A 15,250-nucleotide genomic window follows, 5' to 3' on the forward strand; every position below is an offset into this window, starting at 1 on the left:
CATTTGTCCAGACCGCTGAGGAGACTTGACTCTGCGGAGAGGTTTTTCAACAGCCAGTCCGACCCCAAGTTGCAGATTACAATTTTGTCTAGTGTCGATGGTTAAAGTGGCTTGGGTTGCGATGTGAGAAACGGGGAATCTATAGCGAATCGTAAACACCGGGAATAAAAATGCTTCTTCTCTAAGGCTCAGAACCCTAACGTCACTTCCGGCAACAATAGGAAACGTCAAAAGTCGGACAGGCGGCCGCTCTGGCTGCTGCAGCTTGAGGTGCGCTGAGTTCAGAGGGATCCTGTGCTGCTTCTGCTATTCTCGCTGCTGATACCTCCACCGGCGTGAACAAGTAAAGTTTGAACCGGCATCTCCATGGCCTGGGCACCAGTTCCCGGCTGAGCCATTTTCTTTTTGACTAAAAGCCCCCGCCCAGAGGCCGATTCGTCGCGGCGGCGGTGGGGATCGCAGGTCGCTCAGGTACAAGATATTTCAGAACTCTTGCGTCTTTTCTCTACATGCCCTTGCTTTTCTTCTTGGAAATAAAGACAACCGGTGTTTGCCAGTTGGCAGAAACTTGCCAACCAGCAAGACTTTGGGACCAATGGCAGTGCAGAGCACTTTGAGTGACAGCTGTACTGGCGTGTTAAAATGTAGACTCTGTATCAGGAGGCGGGAGAAGGTGTGTTCCTTGTGTTTCTAGGCCACTGGAGTATAGGTTAAGTTGGGACCCAAGGTGGTGTCCCAGCCCCATCATGAAGTAAAGCCGACAATGGCAAAGATTACTCTTTTCTAGCCCAAGTGTTGCTTTTCAAGTCGAGTGTTTTCTTGATGCATAGGCGGTTTTCGGTTCTTTACTTACTTTTCAGTTATGTGAATGCAAACACTTTTACTTAAGATCATGATGGCTTTGCCGGGTACTTCAGCCATCAAACTTGTGTTACAAATTTGGCAGATTATTAATTTATCTCTTATTTGTTTCTTTGTAACTGGTCTCTACTCTCTTCTGTGTCGGGTTTTCCAGTTAAGTATTATACATAAATTCCAATGACCATTCATTCAAGTTTTTTTGTTTTTATTTTTAGGTTCTGTATGTAATTAGTAGTTTAATGACTGAGGCTACTTATTTTAACAAATTGAATTTTTATTTTCAAGGATCCTAGATGTTTCTCTCCAAATCAATATATCATGATCTTTGCTACTGCAAAGTGAAGCTAATTTATGTTTTTCATTTCTGCTTTCTTTCTCCTTTTAATATTTGGAGTATGGTGACCATATTTATGGCATAGGAGGGTTTTTACCTCCCTAATGGCTTACAAAATCGACCAGATCTGAGAATGAAGGAAAATTTTATTCTGTTTTTCAAGTTGAGTAGGAAACTTCCCATTTTTAGCCAGTTAATTTGATAATTTGTCTGAGATACTGTATTAGTTATCTATTGCGGGGTAAAAAATTACTCCAAAATTTAGCAGCTTAAAACAACAAATGTTTATTATCTCACAGTTTCTGTGGGATGGAGATTTGGTTACAGGTTAGCAAAGAGCCTCTGACCCAAGGCCTTTCATGAATTTGTAGTTTAGCTACAGGTGGGGACTTTGATCCCATCTGAAGGCTTACTGAGGGGTAGGAGGATCTGCTTCCAAATGCATGCACATGGTTGTTGGTAGGCCTAGGTTCTCTACCACATGGGCTTTTCACACAATAAATTGCTCCCATAGGGTGAGCAATAAAGAGTGCACAAGACTGTCCATAGTCTCCTATGACCTAATCTCAGCAGTGGTATCTCACCACTACTGCCATTGTATTAGAAGTGAGTAGTAAATTCAACCAGAAGTTTTGGGGGCTATCCTCTAGACTGCCTAACCCAGCCTGGCTGATAACATTTAGGAGTTACTAGATAGGGATAACTAAGCAAAAATGCATCCAAGAGAAGTGTAGTCAGACAAGGAGCAACGTCAACTTGTAAAAAAACAAATTTGTGCAAGGATTATCTCTCTTGGAAAAAAAGTTGTTCTTATTTTTTGTCCTTTTTTCCCCTACTAATTATCAAAGAAGCATTTACTATTTTTCTTGGGAAATTATGCCTCATGAGGGATGATGTGCGTGAGAGGAAATGTTTGTATTTTTAGGGTCTACATGAGCAAAGCATATCTCAACTGGAGATTGTGTATTTCTTACTCATTGTCATTTTCTAGGTTGACACTGTACCAAAATAAACATGACCATAGGTAGCTCTTGAGGAGGAGAGAGATTAGAAAAGCTAGAGGTAATGCTTTTCTAGTATAGAAAGAATGCAAGTCATTGGCTGTCTTTATGTTGGTGTGAGATCAAATAAGGATGGGAAAGGTGTATCTTAGAACAGAAGTGTGTTTTTCATGTCTGCTTTCAGCATTATTATTCGGTGGCAGGTACCACCTTCTATCAGCATTACCTGGCTGTCCATCACCAGCACAGCTTCTGTCAGTGAATCACATAACCTTCTTACAAATTAAAGGTACATATAGGCTTTCAGGGCTTGTTGTGACACTGTTTGAAGGATGATCTATGGTAAAACCGCATACACTTCTTCCAGGTTTGAAAGATGTTGTAAAGCCTTACCTATTAGTAAAGTATTAGTCAGGTTTATCTTTTATAACTTAAGTGCTTAACACCAGCCTAAATGTGTCAATTCTCAAAGTGTAAGTTTGACTTTTAAGTTGAGATTCCCTGTCAGGTTTACATATTTCATTTATAGTAGGTTATAGCCAATTAATGAATGTGATTTGGGGCCCTTATATATTTGCAAAATTTTAAACATTTGCTTGAGAAAAATAACACAGTTGAGACGCTTCCAGCCACGAAATACCTTACGATACTAATGGCTAAATAAGTGAAAACATGCATTGTCATTTATTATGTGATCAATTTAATAGGGAATGTTTGTGTGTTTACTGTGCTTTTGTGTAGATTGAGTCATTTTCCTCTTTTCATAATATAAAACAATTGATTTACCAAGAGATTATCTTACTTGATCACAGCGCATTGAAGTTAGTCATGCAAACTTAATGATTTTACCGTTTACTACTTATCCAAGTGCTATGTTCAGCTATTCTGCATTTTGATTCAAATTTGGAAACTGAGGCTAAAAAAATCCTTTGGCTGGCCTGTGATTAATGCATCAAAATCATTGTCTGTGAAATACACATCTAACTCATTGCTTTCTCATTGAATTATTTTACTATTTTAAAACAACTTTAAATATATCCACTTCTAGGAATTTGTATTCCCTATTTCTTTTATTTTCTTATTTTGTTTTTCTGACAAGTTTATTGATGTACATTCTACAATAAAACTAAAGCACCCTGACTTGATTAAATTTTACATTGTATTTGGGACAAATAACTTTAGTGACATAGAGATGATAAAACATAACTGTGGTTTCAATGTTAGGCATTGGGTTTAGTCATGAACATAGGGGAAAAGAGATGGAAAGAACAGATGCTTACACACACACATTCACCCTTCCATCACCTCTTCATTTTATTTATTTATTTTTAGGATTTTTTTTTTCCTCACTTAAATTTTATAGAATCATAGAATTTTACAGCTAAAAGAGATCTTAGGGATTGATCATCAGGTTCAAACCCTTTGTTTTACAGGTGAGGAAACTGAGACATAGAAAATTAAGTGAATTTCCCAATACAGTTGGTAAAGAGGAGGAGTCTGAATCAAATCTAGGTTTCATGTCTCTTTATTACTAGATATTTTGTCATCTCATTTCTGACTTTCATTTTACTTAGGCTGCCCTCAATATTTTAGTATCTTGTTTTATTTGTCTAAAAGCTGTTCAGTGAGAATTACAGTTTTTGTTTTGCTTTGTTTTTTTAATTCCTCAACTTCCATAGAAATGACCATTTTGGTTAGTGAGCATGGAGTGTGGTGTGCCACAGGGAGGTGGGTTGGGATATGGTGCTGTGGCAGTTGCTGATTACAAGGGGTTTGAGTAAATAGTGCAGTTAAGTAAGAACCAGTAATGCTGGTGAGAAGTATAATTGTTTTTGCTTTAAAAGTTAAAACAAGTGAGAAGTATGATAAATTTATTTTATTTAAAGATTAAAACAGTGGGGTATTTCTTGTAAACTAAGCCAAAAAAAATTAAGTAAGGCTAAAATTCTCAGCTTTTGGATTACATTTAAATGACACATTTTAATTTTTGCATTTGTTTAAATGCCATTTGGTAACACTCATTTTAGAATCAAATTACAGAACTGGAAAAAAGCTTCAGAAAGTAATATTGTAAATCTTTTTGAATTAAAAAGAAAACCTACAAATGGTATGCCTTTTAGTAACACAAGCTGCTCTTGTAGAACCAGATCTTTAAATTTAATGAGTGGGTTTTTTTTTTTATGTGTTTAACGTACCTTGTGACCTCTTAGTACTTAGCTATTTCCCTTTTTCTCCGTAGAAAGACCTCCTTGTGGGCTTACCCTTCCTTCTTTCTCTACAGTGGTTGCCATTCAGTTTTAGGGGTGTGATTGGTTATCATGTTTTTTTCTTCTTCTTCTTCTTTTTTTCTTTTTTAAATTTCTCCACCTAGTGTGTTCTAAACTACTTTGGTGGTCTGTTCTTTTGGAAGTAGAGAAATAAATGCTGGGCTGCCCATTTGATTCTAAATGTATTGTAGAGAATATTTCATCAGAGCATTCCTCATATTCTTATGCCATAGAGTAATATCACATCACAAAGATTTTTAAAACCTAAAATAATCAAAATCTGATTGTTACTTTCTAATTGAAAATATTGAAAATCTCTAAAAAGATAAAAGGAAGTGAATCACCTTGTCTTTAAGTCTTTATAAAATTAACATTTTAGAGATAACATTTCTGACACACATCTTAGATCTTTATCTAAGATAAGAAATGTTTTATTTCTTATTCACTGTTCAGTGAAATTCCACTGTTCAGATGTTTAAGAATTACTGAATAAAACTAACTTTGATAATGAGTTATTTTAATTAGATTATTTGTATGTCAGTCCTCCCACACCAGTGCTTTAACAGTGTTTGCTCAGGAAGAGACTGATGAAATTAGTTTGCTTCAAGCAAAAGTATTTAAACACAATTGCTTTTTTGATCCCCCAGACTCATTTCTATTCTTCCCATCTTACACATGTATTTTCTACTTAAATGGTGTGTAAGCCATTCTTTATTACATAAAGTCATTTCCACAGCATGTGCTATTTGAATGCTTGGTGCCATGGAATTACTAAAAGCACTAGTGCAATTACCCTTTTCTTATAGAATAGCATTTTATTTAATGTTTAATTTGTTACCTAGACACATTTTGATTAAAGTTGCTTACCATTTTGTAGATAAGCTTTGTATTAGATATATCAAGGACTATTAATAAATCCTATATTGTGCTTTTTTGAAAATACTCTACTCTTGAAAAGAGTAACAAGACATTACAAATACAGTCAAAAATACTATCTATTTTAGAAACATAGCCATGTACTGCATAGAAAAGTGTTACGGTTCTTAGAAACTTTAATAAATTGGTGGCTAATACAGTCATTGGTGATTGATTTAGACTGCCTTTAGATAGAAGTGTCATTGTGTGATGTTATACTAGATTCATGTTGTCTAAAACTGTATTTCGCTTTTTAAAAATGAGAAAACTACCTCTAAGATCATGTCAGAAAAGTATTATTCTTTCTTGGATTTTTGCATTAGAAAAAAAAAGTGGGTCAGGACCTACATACTGTTTTACCAATTAAAAAATGTCTTTAGGGGCACCTGGGTGGCTCAGTGGGTTAAAGCCTCTGCCTTCGGCTCAGGTCATGATCTCAGGGTCCTGGGATCGAGCCCCGCATCGGGCTTTCTGCTCAGAAGGGAGCCTGCTTCCTCCTCTCTCTCCACCTGCATCTCTGCCTACTTGAGATCTCTGTCAAATAAATAAATTCTTTAAAAAAAAATATGTCTTTATATGTTATCTCAACTAAGACATACAGCAATCCTGTAAAATAGACAGGAGTGATTTCCCCCATTTTATAGGAAACAGAAGCTCACAAACCTTGTTTGAAATATCTAAGGTCACACAGCATATGGCATAATTGGAGCTGTAACTTTTAAATTCACGCTCCAAGAGTAGCTATGTCAAGAAATCTTACACATTTTTCTCAAGCAGACATCATATAGCCTGCATTCTCTAAACTCAGCATAATAAAACTAGAAATAAACTTCAAAAAGTCAAAAAGGCCTGAATACCTATTTTTTTAAAAAATAGTCTCTTCCAAATAATTATTACATCAATGCACAATGAAAGTATTATTATTAATGTTGCTGTTATTTTAATGGAAACCAGGATATGTAAGAATTTAGGAGATTTAAACAAAACTTACTCTGATTTTTAAAATATTTTTGATAAAATTATGTCTATACCTTAGAAATGATATCAGTTGAAGCAATCCAAATTTACATTAGTTTATGTACTTTGATGTATAATTACCTCAATAAAAATCAAAGTTTTCTCTTTAATGTATTTTGCATTTAAATGTTTATTAGATCAAGGAGGAGGCACACAAACATCAATCCTTTAGCATTTATACATTTACCCAATTATGATACAGCCTATGTAAATAGTTAAAACATAGTGTTTGTATCTTTAAGGATTTGTATCCTTGATCAAGTCTTCTTTTGACCTATACGGTAAATTCCATGAAATCAGAGAGGATTCCTAGGGTGTCTTTATTTTTTTTAATTTAAAAAAAATTTTTTAAAGATTTATTTATTAGAGAGAGAGAGCGTGCGCACAAGCTAGGGGAGAGGGAGAGGGAGAGAGAACTTCAAGTAGACTCTCTGCTGAGCCGCAGAGCCCTAGGTGGCTCTCAGGACCGTGAGATCACGACCTGAGCCAAAATCGAGAGTCAGTGCTCAACCGACTGAGCCACCCAGGCACCCCTTATTCTTTTTTTAAAGCCGTTTATTGAGGTATGATTCACATACCATAAAATTCACCCATTTTAAGTATACAATTTGTCCCCCCCTTTTTTGAGGTAATTGTGGATGCACATGCAATTTCAAGAAATAACACAGGTAGATTTCTTGTACTCTTTACCTAGTTTCCATGGATGGTAACAATTTACAAAACTATAATATACTATCACAACTCAGACATTGATATTAATAGTCCATCTTTTTTATTTATATTCCCCCAGTTGTATTTTTACTCCCATGTGTAAATGAGTATATGAAATTCTGCACAGGTTCACGTATCTGGCATCACAGTCAAGGTACTGAACAGCTCAGATACCACAGGGATCCCTCATATTACCCCTTTATGATTGTAACCACTTCCCTCCTGGGTAATGATGGTAAGCATGTCACCATATGCTTATGTGCCATTTGTTATATCTTCTTTGGTGAAATATCTATTCATGTCTTTAATTGAAATTTTTTATTTCTTTACTGTTGAGTTTTGAGAGTTGTTTATGTATTCTAGATACTAGTCCTTTGTCAGATATGAGGTTTTCAAATATTTTTTATCAGTCTGTACATAGCTTGTGTTTTAATCTTCATATGGTCTTTCGAAGAGTGAGTTTTTGGTTATAGAGGTGCACCTTGTCTGTTTTTACTTTTATGGATCATGCTTTTCATGTCAAGTATGAGAACTTCTTGCCCAGTCCTGGATCCTTAAGATTTTCTTCTATGAATTTAAGGTGAAGTTTAGGTCAAGGTTCATCTAAATTGGTTTTTATTTTTATCATTGCTTACCATTCATCCATTTGTTCATTCAGCAAATATTTACTGAGCACTTTATAGATCTAAGTACTGGATTTATCCATGTAGCCTATTGTGTGGAATCAATTCCTCATCTTAATACTTACAGTCAGTACTTACTTTGCATGGTACCATGTTAATTGAAATGAGCATATTAGAGATGGGGCCTCACTTTACACTGTCCCATGGTTACTATTAATCTCTACCCCAATACTGTACAAAGCAAGGACTGCCTCTATACAGGCATACCTAGGAGATATTGAGTATTTGCTTCCAGACCATCACAATAAATTGAACATCACAATAAAGCAAATCAGATGAATTTTTTGGTTTCCCAATGCATATAAAAGTTGTTTACTCTATACTGTAATATATTAAGTGTGCAATAGTATTATATCTAAAACATGTACATACCTTAATTAGAAAATACTTTATGGCTAAAAGATGCTAACCATCATCTGAGCTTTTGGTGAGTCCTGATCACTGATCACAGACCACCATCACAAATACAATAATGGAAAAGTTTATATTGAGAGAATTACCAAAATGTGACATAGACTCAAAGTGAACAAATACTGTTGGGAAAATGGTACTGATACACTTGCTTGTTGCAGAGTTGCCTGAAACCTTCAATTTCTTAAACTCACTATCTGTGAAGTGTAGTAAAGCAAAACACGATAAAACAAGGTCTGTGTGTATATACATTTTTTAAAATTTGTATTTCTTTTAATAAACTAAATAATAAACTTTAGGGATTCCTGGGTGGCTCATTCAGTTAAGCAGCTGCCTTCGGCTCAGGTCATGATCCCAGCATCCTGGGATTGAGTCCCACATTGGGCTCCTTGCTCCACAAGGAGCCTGCTTCTCCCTCTGCCTCTGCCTGCCACTCTGCCTGCCTGTACTCTCTCTATTTCTCTGACAAACAAATAAATAAAATCTTTAAAATAAATAAATAATAAACTTTAAAAAGCACAATAGATAGGTGAGTTTTAAAGTATTGTCTTAGTGAACATATTTGAGTAAATATTAGTATTCTGTAATTAATATGCTTAAAATATGAATCTCGACAATTGCAGCATTGATTTTAAAGATCTAAAAAATTAACATACTATTCACAAACCACTTTAAAAATTTAATTACTGGGGCACCTGGGTGGCTCACTGGGTTAAAGCCTCTGCCTTTGGCTCAGGTCATGATCCCAGAGTCCTGGGATCGAGCCCCGCATCGGGCTCTCTGCTCGGCAGGAAGCCTGCTTCCCTTACTCTCTCTCTCTGCCTGCCTCTCTGCCTACTTGTCGATCTCTGTCTGTCAAATAAATAAAATCTTTTAAAAAAAATTTTAATTACTGGTCTTCTAAATATCTGTAGTAGAAATTTCCTCTTATTAATTGACAGATTTATTTTGTGATACTGCCAAAGGAACTTTGACATGTTGAATCTTTCCGTGAAGTCTTAAAAGTTTTCATTTCTAGAAACATTGATCAGGACTAAAGATGGTAGTAGTACTTAAGTGCCAAAAAGTTATCTCTCTTATAACTGACTGATGACTAAGTATTTGCTTTACTTGCCAAACTTTGTTTATATATATATAGTAGGTAAATCTAGGCCAAGTTAGTTGATGCTTCTTACTTAAGTAAGTACTTAGCAGTTTTTTTCTCCTAGCAAAGGTAAATGTCATCTCTCCAAATTTCACAGATCCTAAATTAATGAAAATTAGAAGCAAGACTATAACGACTCTAATTAACTAATTAAATCCAAAATAATTGTATGTACTCAGAAATGAAAAAAGCAACATAAGATTATTATTTAAAGAGGGTTGAGAGATGAATACAAAACTACCTGTTATTGTAAATTACCTGCTGTTGGCTAGGTTTTCTAAATGTTAGCCCCTCTAAATCCCATGGGGTAAGAATTATCCGTTATTGGGACACCTGGGTGGCTCAGTAGGTTAAGTTTCCGACTCTTGGTTTTGGCTCAGGTCATGATCTCATGGGTTCTGAGTCCAGCCCCATATGGGGCTCTGTGCTAAGCATGAGGTTCTCTCTCTCCCTTTGTCTCCCCTCCCCCATAAATAAATCTTTAAAAAAAATTATCCATTATTTTACTGATGAGGAAAATGAAGACCACAGACTATAGGTAAATCAGATTCTGTGTCGCAGTTTGAGCCAGATCTTTTTTCACATCAAAGCCTATGAGAAGAGAGCTGCAGCTGGGAACAACAATGGAGGTAATAAGCAGTGACAGAGAAAGAAGAGATGAGAGCCAGTGATGAAGAAACAGATGGTAGATTGCCTTTGCCATCTGTGGGCTCAAACAATTCTGGGCATAAGGTTTGGTGGTTAAGAATAAAGTCTTTGGACTCAGACCTAAGTTTGAATCCTAAATTTTACATTTCTCAGCTAGGAGATCTCAGGCAAAGTTGCTTAACCTCTCTGGGTCACAGTTTCCTCAGGTATAAAATTAGAATAATTTCTACCTATTAAGATTATTATGAGGATTAAAATGAGATCATATATAAAAGCTTTAACAGAGTGCTTAGCACAGAGAAAGTATTAAATGGTGGTTTATAGTACAAAAACAATATTATTGTTTAATATTTTTATTAGGTATTATATACATAATATGTACAGGAGGAGGGAACACAGCCAGGAATTCCAAGCCTTAAATATGAACAAAAAAAGTTAAAGGGTATTTTTTCCAACTTTATTTAAAAAAAAAAATGTCCTCCATCCTTTAAAAATTTTGGTCAAAAATAATTCTTGCTATTTTGATATTTTCTTTGATAGAGTCTCCTACTTCTCTTAAGCCATAATGCCAGGCATTTATTTCTAAACCTTTGAGCGGTAATTTTTAAACTGCATGTACACCTAACAAAGAACTTTTTCAAATTCACATACCTGGATTCCACACCAAATTTTTGTTTACAGAAAAGTTGTAAGAATAATAAAAATAACTAGTATGTACTCTTTACCGATATTCCTCAATTTGAAAATTTTTCCAACATTGCTCTATCACTCTCTCTGTGTAGAGATAGATATTACTGTTCTGCACCATTTGAGACTAGGTTGCATATATTATGCCGTAATACTTCAGTGTATTTCCTAAAAACGAGAATATACTGTGATACAGCCACTGCACAGTTACCAAATTCAGGAAATTTAACATCGATACAATATTTTATCCAGTCTTCAGCCCATATGCCTAGTTTTTCAGTTATCCCAAAAATGTCCTTGAACTATTCCTCTGCTTTTCTTTGGCTTCACAGCATTTTTGAAGATAAAAAATTTCTGTCATTTTGCAGACTCCATTTGGGTTCATTCCTCTGATATGCCTCATGTTTAGAGTCCGCTTACATATCCACGGTTGGCTGGAATACTGCTAATGGATGGTGTGCCCTTCTCAGGGTATCATGGCCAGAAGCACATGTCGTCCATTTGTCTCTTACTGATAAATGTTCATTTTGATCGTTTGGTTAAAAACTATCTTCATAATTCTGGTAACTAATGAGTAATATGTGAGAAGATACTTGATACTTGGAGATGCTGTAAGTATTCCATTCTTGACCAGATTCCAGATCCAGCATCCACTCATAATTTTTGCCAGAATTATTTTTCCCACAATGATTATAAAATGATTCTTCCAACCCATTATTCCTTTTATCTTTATTAGTTGACATTTTCCTGTAAAGGAGACCTTTCTTTTCTCCTTTATTTATGTATTTATTGATCATCAGTGTAAACTCTTGGATCCTTTTCTTTTATGTGATGGATTTTAATCTATTACTGTCCTTATTTTATTTTGATGCTCAAATTGTCCTGGGTTTGACCAATAGGAGCTTTTTCATAATAGCGCCTAACATCCCCTTTGACATTCTCTAATTGCTTTTGTTTTGTTTTGATTTGATTTTCTTTAGCTCACTGGACATTCTTTTTTTTTTTTATTTCTTTTCAACAAAACAGTATTCATTGTTTTTGCACCACACCCAGTGCTCCATGCAATATGTGCCCTCCCTAATACCCACCACCTGGTTCCCCCAACCTCCGACCCCCCCGCCCCTTCAAAACCCTCTGGTTGTTTTCACTGGACATTCTTAACCTGCACTTAAGAAACACTGCCTTAGGATTTTTTGGTAGCCCTTGAGGGGGTCACAAGTGGACTAGAAAAGTTAAAGTTGGGAGAAAGATGTATCTTTTTGCCATATTTATATGTTACAGAGCTTCAGTTCGTTCCTTCTCTAAGCAAACTCTCAAAAATGTGTAATATTGGGGCATCTGGGTGGCTCAGTGGGTTAAACCTCTGCCTTTGGCTCAGGTCATGATCTCAGGGATTGAGCCCCACATCAGGCTCTCTGCTCAGCAGGGAGCCTGCTTCCCCCTCTCTCTCCACCTGCCTACTTGTAATCTCTCTCTCTGTGTCAAATACATAAATAAAATCTTAAAAAAATATATATGTAATAGGTAGAGTTTTTTATTTTGTTTATTAGATTAAAATTAACTTGTTAACTTTTGTCAGAGTGTCACTGGATGAAATCAGTAAAAAATAAGCCAAGCAATCCTTGTGCAAATGCTTCAGGCACACTTTAATGATTGAACTTTGCATCTTTAAGACAGTAACATGTTGAATTGTAGGTATATGCACTTGTATAGAGCTGGTAGCCCTTGCTTTGGGATGATTAGTTTGATAGCCATTATGCTGGGCCACTTATAAATGTTAGAAAAGAAGGGGAGTCTTTTCTCTAGGGTTCAGTTTCTTTAGATGAAATCCTAGGGTTCAATTTCTTTAGATGAAACCCTTTTTCATTCAACCTGGATAAGGGAAAGGGGTTAGAGTATATGTCTAATAATTCTAGATACTTTATGTTTATGTTTTGTCATCCCATATTATTTCATTTAATTTTCATAAAGATTGTAAAGGAACTGATCTTTTTCATTATTGTGTAAAGATGGAAATAGTGACCCAGTAATCCCTTGATTTTTGTTTCTCATTTTAGTCTCATTTATTTCCATACTTACACTCTTTGGACCCCCAAAAGCCTTTTGAGGATCCTCCAAGGTACATAAGCTTCTGCTTAACTCTCTGCACTATTCCATTCTCTTTCTGCTTTTTCTTCATGGCTTCTTTAGTAACCACTACTCCTTCCACTTTCATATTACAGAAATCTATTGAAATGTTTTGTCCACTCAGCAGCCTATTTTCCCCTCTCTTTTAGGCTTAAATTTTCCCTTTTTTAAAATTTCTTTTCTCTCATCTTAATAGGAAGAAAAAGTGATTAAATATATGTGCTCAGTCTTAAAATTTTAACAAGAAGCTAGGAATTGACTGTAAAAGATTTTTCTAAAACCGAGTTAGAATATTTTTCTATCTACTATTGTCTAATAGGTAGCTCATAAATCACGTTAATGAGATGGTATGCTACCATTTATATTTATCCTGGTCCTGGCTTAAGACTTATTCCTGAAATCACATTAGCATGAATCAAAATAATTTTATGGTTTAAGACTATTAAAATCAAGCTATGTAATACTGAAAGAGCTTTCTCAGAAGGGAATCATAACCTGGATGTAACATGCCTAAAATATTGTCAGGTAGAGGTGAGACAGATCATTAGAGGTGATAGTGCCTGTTTGCTCCATAAATGGACCTTAGCTAAGCAAGAAGCTTTATTCACTTTTATTGATAAATATTTTTCAAAGACTGTTTATTTTTTAAAAATGCTGGAATCCTCCTAAAGCCATGTTAATTTCCATTTATGTTATCCCAGGTACTGTGCCATGGTAGCATAAGAGTTTAGGAACACAAAGTTAAATTTGAAATGTAAGATAATAAACAAAAATAATAAATTCCTTATGCATGGGATCAAATTAATAAAATAGCTGTCTCTTTCAGCTAATGTGACATATTTATACACACTGCCGCTGAGTTTTCAAAGCTGTTCAGTCGCATTACCCATTCCATAACCAGTAGTTCCAAGGCTTTTGAGTCTTCTATCCATGTGAAACATTTGCATATACATGTACTTATGTACATGAGTACATGTGCAAGTAGTACAGAATTGAATATAAATATTTGGCCCTTACACAAAAACAGAATGTAGTAGCTCTGACATATAGAGAGCATTACTTGACTACCATTGAAAATGAAAATTAATTAAATTGAAAGACATGTTCAAATAATTCCAGGAAAATAGAAATTCTTGCATAACATTCATTTGCATGTTTGGCCATTTTTTTTTAATATTTTATTTGTTTATTTGACAGAGAGCTAGAGAGAGAGCACAAATAAGCAGAGCGGCAGGGAGAGGGGGAGAGAGAGAAGCAGGCTCTCTGCTGAGCAGGGAGCCCGATGCGGGGCTCGATCCCAAGACCCTGGAATCATGACCCGAGCCGAAGGCAGCCACTTAACCAACTGAGCCACCCGGGCGCCCCGGGCCATTGTTTTATTTGAGATTCTTCATCCATTTTAAAAAGGCATTCTGAGATTTTTTTTTTTTTTTTTTGCATTACTCATTCTCTGGAAAAACGGAAATTTAAACTTACTAAATAGTATCTAAATCTTCGTTTATAATTATCATTCTGCGAAAATAAGAAAATACAGCATCGTAATTGCCTTGTTTCTTTTTCTGATAATTTTTTCTTTTCTCTGCAAGGAAGAATTTCAACTTTGAAATCTTGTATGGCATTTTTGTTAGAATAATTTCTCCTCTGTAATCTACATAATTATGAAATTTTAATTTATTTCCATCAGCTGAGAAATAATGAATCATTGTTCTACATAATTATAAAATTTTAATTTATTTCCATCAGCTGAGAAATAATGAAGCACTGTTTCTAACTTTGGAGACCAAGAGAAAATATCTTTGGTTTCATTTTGAAGGTCCTTAGCATTTTATAAATTCTCCGAACATGATAAACTTTAAATAAAATAAATTCAAATTTGGAGGAAAAGGCATCAGATATTTTAAATTGTATTCATTACAGTCTATCTTCCTTTTTTGCAGATTTTGTATTTGTGAAGTCTTCTACTCACTAAAATTTATGTTTTTATACCCCAAATCGATGCTCTTGGCACTTTCATAGTCATTCTCTGACATATACAGACAGACCTGCAGAAAATTTGTGTCTCTGACATGCTGTTCTTGCATAAGGTCAAATAAGGCGATTGCTCTGCTCTCTTAGATCTCATATAGTGAACAAGTATCCTTTTTGTAATCTATTTAGTGGCACATTTTTTACATTTTTGTGCATTTTTCGTTGATGATTTCACTGTTTTAAATGGCCCCACGCTTATTGATGAAGTGCTGTCTAGTGTCCTAAGTGTAAGAAGGCTGTGATGGTTCTTTAGAGAGAAAATACCTGTGTCAGATGAGCTCTGATCAGGTTTGCTGAGTTCAGTGATAATGAATCTACAATGTATATTAAACAAGATATCTTTAAACAGAAATACGCATAAAACAAGATTATGTATTAATGAGTTGGCAAAAATGTGGCCAGAACCTTGCAGGAAC

At 35.1% G+C, this 15,250-nt stretch overlaps 1 protein-coding gene across 1 annotated transcript in view; it reads left to right on the forward strand.

Annotated features, from left to right (window-relative positions):
* The first annotated feature begins 217 nt into the window (after positions 1-217).
* The window catches only part of FBXO8 (F-box protein 8), a 48,933-nt gene continuing 33,900 nt past the window's right edge, over positions 218-15,250 (forward strand). The window contains exon 1 of the mRNA XM_032855766.1: positions 218-471. The gene's annotated coding sequence lies outside the window, so the exon portion shown is untranslated. The remainder of the gene's footprint in view (positions 472-15,250) is intronic.

The sequence above is a fragment of the Lontra canadensis genome, unplaced genomic scaffold (genome assembly GCF_010015895.1).
Source record: "Lontra canadensis isolate GAN:19392208 unplaced genomic scaffold, GSC_riverotter_1.0 scaffold10, whole genome shotgun sequence".
In the NCBI taxonomy this organism is placed as follows: Eukaryota; Metazoa; Chordata; class Mammalia; order Carnivora; family Mustelidae; genus Lontra; species Lontra canadensis.